This window comes from Nilaparvata lugens, unplaced genomic scaffold, assembly GCF_014356525.2.
Source record: "Nilaparvata lugens isolate BPH unplaced genomic scaffold, ASM1435652v1 scaffold4293, whole genome shotgun sequence".
Lineage (NCBI taxonomy): Eukaryota > Metazoa > Arthropoda > Insecta > Hemiptera > Delphacidae > Nilaparvata > Nilaparvata lugens.
Window position 1 is genome coordinate 21,846 of NW_024090602.1, and position 5,809 is coordinate 27,654.

The window sequence follows — 5,809 nt, forward strand, 5'->3', positions numbered from 1 at the left end:
AATACTTTCAACTTAAGCTTCAATGATACCTGACTTTATCTTCAAGCACTTCAAAATATTTCCACTTTAATGGATTTACTGAACTGAATAACATTACTATTTCATCTACAATTATTTAAACTTCAGAAAAATTGGGTAGCAACTATAAATATTATTCAATCAACTCCAAACCCAAAATCCTGACCGTCTAACGTCTTAGCAGTAAGTGTAATTTGAATGCCAAAAAGCAGCAGGGGTAAAAAGGTGGAAATCAATCAATAGTGATGATGGTACTACTTCTAAATATTTAATTTCAATAGCCTATTTCATATTACAACACAAACAATTGAGTGTGTGTCTGTGAAATCAATACTCTCTAGTGGCACTGAGCGTGTGCGCGCGCGTGCACCCTTGGCGGGAAAAAAAAAAGATTATGTGGTTATTTTGTCTAATCTTCTAGTAGTTTGAGGTTAGGAAAAAAGGAGGGAAATTTTTGTTGTGGCGGGAAATTTCGAGGTCAAGTGACGTCACTGAACAGCTGATGACGTCACTAACCAACTGTCATGTGACCCCACTGACCCTGCCCAGGCCGGGGGGCGGGTGGGGGATGACGCTGGGGGGAGGGGAGGGGGGAAAAACAGCTGATTTTGAGCTTGCTTGCCCATTTTCTATCTACTATGAATAAACAAAATTTTTGTAAAAACGCATAATCCCCTCCAGCATATTGCAATTTGCAAAATCCCAACCCCCAACCTATCTTTTCACCTTTGAAATATCAAAAACCATGATTTTCCCTGTTTTCTAGCCCTTTCTAGCATATTGCAATTTAAAGCAAAAACCTAACCTTGCCTTATGAAACATTATTAAATATAACTTGAAATAACCTAACCCCTAACCCTTTTATATTTAATACTTTGAATTTCAAAACAAAATCCTAAAGCTCTAACCTATCCTTTCACCTTTGAAACAACAAAAAACATAACTCTACCTGGACATAACTCTACACATGCGCGATACGGTGCTGTCTGAGACCGAGAGTGGTTTGTGTCTCTGTCTGGTGTCTGCGTTGCATGTCATTTGTTAGCTATTTCAGATTAATTCAAAATAAATAATAATGTTACATAACCCTCTTGGATCGGCATAAGTTTAGGAAAACTGTTATTTATTTCACTTGAGTAGAGAAAAATTAGGTAAAGGTTTGTGCATATACAATTTGCTCTTTATTCACATTAATACAGAACCAACTCCAATACATTCTGGAAGAAAATAAAAATACAGAAAAAAAGAATCTATTTTGTTTTCTGTATTAATGCAAATGAAAACCATATTGTTAATAGATGAGAAAATAATACAATCATCATCTTCTCACTGTTCATTCATTATTTTGTTGTATTATTCCCTCTTCGGTTTTCCACATGTGTTCGTTGAGCCAACAAATATCACTCACATATTCTTTTGAAACATGATCCAAGATGTGATGCGCATCTATTTGCGATTGCTGCTACAATGTCACCATTTGCATTGTTTTTGTTCCACATCTCTCCCACTGCTTTTATCTGGTCGAAGCTCTCTTTATGCATCATATCATAGAACTCCTGACTGGTTGCATCCGCTGTACATTTGTCTAGAATATAAAATTATATTCTCATTAATATATATAATGGATACTCTCCCATCTACGAACTGTCAAGTTCTTGAATACCTTCCTAATTTGACACAAAGAGCTCTGATGTCTTATTTCACGCAAGGCTACTAAGGACGGGTTTTATGCATTAAGCTCAGAATAAGATCTTATGGTACTAATGATTGAGAAGGTTCTGATTAGACAAAATTTGGCTAGTTTGAATTTTGAAAGGAGCTTGTTGGCACTCAGAGTATAGTACTAACATATATATTTTCCATTTTATTTACAAGGCAGTATATTAAGCATGCTTTTATAACTCAAATTGAAGTCAAAATGAATTAAAATTGAATATACTCTTTTTCTCAACTTCAATTTTAAATTGGGACATAATAAATATGGCATATTCATTCTTATTTTTATTTTATTTATTTACAATGCAAATGACACTAATGTAATAACATTGAAAGATGAAATAATGAGGTAGTCCTTGTGCTATTTTTCTTCCAAAATTTATAAGTGACAAAGTCCAAGATAAGGTTAGAATTTCACGTTTACAATTTTTATAAAATTTGAGTCCAAAATAAACATTAAAATTATAAATTTTGAATTTAGATGACTTGAATTAATAAATTAATTAGTAATATTCCACTCAATTGCCACTTGTAATGAATAATATTGACTTATTTATGAAACTTTGGATAACCATTCAAGAAACACAAACTTGTAAACACTTTATATGTCACTGTAAATATGGCACAGTACCCTTTAATATTTCATTAGGGCATAAGAATACTAGCTCTTATTAGTATTACTGACCTAAGAATGATACATCCGCTTTTGGGAAATGATCAAGTAGACAAGCATACCACTCATTTGTATCTGTATTCCTGGAAATGCAGCTCTACATCAACTTACCCTTGTTTCTAGTTGGAATGAGTTTCAACAAATCAGCTGTCAACTCATCCTTGTTTCCCAGTTGGAATGAAATTCAACAATTCAGTTTTCAACTCACCCTTGTTCCCAGTTGGAATGAGTTTCACCAAATCAGCTGTTTTTTTATCATCTGCCTTATCGCCTGACCGGTATGGTGGCTGTAACAATTGCCAAGTTTTACAGTACCTAGTTGGAATTACAGTGATTACAGAAACCATGTGATCAACCATTCATTATCATAGGGTTCCCAGCTGATATTGCTGATATGAAATACAGGATGCTTATAAAAGGACTTTAGAACTTTGAAAACACATAAATATTTATTGAAATTGCTTACAGAATTGAGAAAGGTGTCATTTTGTAACAAAACCCAAGTTTAAGGTGTGGTGGTTATTTTGATTGAATGCAACTTACATCCCACAGATAATCGATTGCCACACTCGTACCAGCTTATCAGGCGTAACTTGTGAAACCGCAGCAATCTGATTGTTATCCGATTTCAGAGGTCATTTGGATTGTCTGGTAGAGGTGGAACATTAACCTTATCCTCAATGAAACCTCACAGGAAGAAATCCATCAGTGTGAAATCCGGTGAGCGAGGTGGCAATGCGATTGGCCATGCACAGACAATTCAGGGAAGTGTTGAGTCTTTCTATAATCACTCTGTATATAAGTATTGCATTGATTTACGAAAAGTGTGATGGGCAATGGCCAAATTGTGTATTAAATCGGGGCACCGAGCTTCGCTCGTTATTTTTATTCATTGATAAACAGAACACAATTCTCTAAAATGACCGTGTTTATATTTCACAGCTGGCTACCATATATGTCATCTTATGAATTTTGGGGATGTGATATTTTAATTTTTCACATACTCACCCGTTAACTCACTTTTTCAGCCAGGGATGAATTATCCTTTTAATGTCCTTCAGCGAGTTTTACCAGGGATGAGACCTAGTGCAATTGAATTTTGATATCATGAACCTACTATATTCCAAATTTCATGAAAATCGTTAGAGCTGTTTTCGAGATCTGTTGAACATAAATAAACAGATAGCTGGATATGAAAATATTGAAATATAAACAGATATACCGAAATTGCTCGCTTAATATTATAATAGGATAGGCTTGGTGAAAAGTCCAAGAACGGCTTGATATCTTGATATCTCACACACAAAGGTGATTTGATGGTGAGTGTGATTGGGGATAACTACTTCACTATGACTTCAAGAATCTGGTCCGCCATCTTGGATCCGCCATATTGAATAGGATAGGAAGGTGGTCCATGCGATACATGATTTCAATATGGAATTCAAAGAGGAAACAAATGGCAAAAACCGCATATTGATATCCTAAACCGTTTCAAAGATATTCACATTATTAATCATTACTAATAAAAGCAGAAAGGAAAGAAAAAAGTATAAGAATGGCTCAATATCTCATGAAAAAATGTGATTTGAAATTGGGTGAGACTGGGAATCCTACTCAAATAAAAATTACTACTTTACTTCGACTTAGAAAATCTGGTACACCAACTTGGATCTGCCATTCTAAATAAAACTTTATTTTTCCAATTGGTAGTTCTGTGAACAGTAGACCTGATGCAGTTTTTCATTCACAAAATCCGAGTTACAAAATAGACCTCACTACCTTAAGTCAAATAGGGAGATGGTCATGAGATACATGATTTCAAGAAAAAATGAATGAAGAAAACCGCACATTAGTAGATATGAAATGGCGACTCTGGGACAGTGCACTAGACTTCCCCCAGGTCAAAGGTCAACCTAACCTAACCTAAATGTTATTCAGTATTGGGATACAAAGTAGTGAGGAACTAATAGTGAGTAGATTTAGATTTAAGTAGTATTCTTTTTGAATAAGGTAATTTATAGGTAGAAAATTAGTACCTCAGTTTAGTATCATTGTACTAGGTGATGCTTAAGGTAATAGATATTGTTTTAGATTTTTGGAATTTTTGTATTATCTGTTGTAGCAAAAATTTGTATTAATTTGATGATAACCTCGACACATATATGTGATGCAGCCTGAGAAACCATGCCTTAAGTCCGATTTTCAGTTTTTTGTTTTTTATTTTTTCTTGATAGATCACACAATTCTGAATAATTCAACACTAGATTCATCCTTCCAATATTAAAAATTAATTTTATATGAATTCTTGGAAATCCATTACTAAAATTTGCAATATGCTGGAAATTGGCCGTAAACTTTCTAGTATTGAAAAATTCATAACTTTCACATACTTGAAGATAAGTCTATAAAATTGGTAATCAAAATGTTCAGTAAGTCATGTAGAATAAAATTATAGTAACTAAAAATTTTTTTGATGAAAATTCTGCATGCTTTGTTTGTAAAAGTGAACTTGAAAATAAAAAGCTTGACTGTTCCATGATATTTGTCTTCAATAACTCTTTTTCATTCAAAAATTGCTCGAAGCATTAAAACATGAGAAAGTCTGCCAATTCATTTGATTCAAGCAGACAAATGCAACTACAAGAGCTCAATGTATTCTATTATTGATATCATTCAAATAAGAAATAAGATTTTGTTATCCCTTGAAAATATCTTCCATTCAAGGGAATCAAAGTAGATAATATGCTTATATTACTCATGCTCATTACTATAACTTGTTCATTCATATGCTTACCTCTACTCATTCCTCTCCACCAGATCTTGACAACTCTCATTAAGCTGTCATATAATCAATTACATTTCTAATCAAACTATTCAATCAATCAATAATCATTATAAATACTATGGAAATATTGTGTTCTTAATAATAATTCCCTCAAAAGGTTTCTGAATGACACATGAATTTTACAATTACTGGGGAGTTAAAAGAGAGTAGAAATTTCTCCACTTGAAAAAAATTTTTTGTTCCTGAAAAACTTTTTTTCTCCTGAAAAACTTTTTCCTCTACAGGTTATGTCTTTCTTATTGTTTACTGGAATCAGCTTGATTTGATGATTCATTGTAGATAATTGATGAGTGGTGGTTTTTATATTATATAGATTCCTTTTTTATAAATCTGTGGATTTCATGGGAGAGCATTATTGTTGTCATTTGTTTTGTTTACATTGTTTCACTGTCTTCTAAAATAAATAATAGTTTTGATTCAAGTTATGCCAGTATAAAAGTATAGATGAAGATAATATTTCTTCATGATTCAACTATATGTTTCCATGAATTACACTCAGTATTTTGGTGCCTGGTTTATCATACTTCTACAAACCTTACATCAATTTATCATCAGTA

General features: G+C 33.1%; 1 long non-coding RNA gene across 1 annotated transcript; it reads right to left on the reverse strand.

Moving 5' to 3' along the window:
• Positions 1-1,176: 1,176 nt before the first annotated feature.
• LOC120355698 lies at positions 1,177-3,461 on the reverse strand. Its single transcript, XR_005573749.1, has 3 exons — positions 3,416-3,461; positions 2,616-2,694; positions 1,177-1,603 (listed from the first exon to the last, which is right to left on the reverse strand). It is a non-coding gene; the product is annotated as an uncharacterized LOC120355698 (long non-coding RNA).
• Between the last annotated feature and the right edge of the window lie 2,348 nt (positions 3,462-5,809).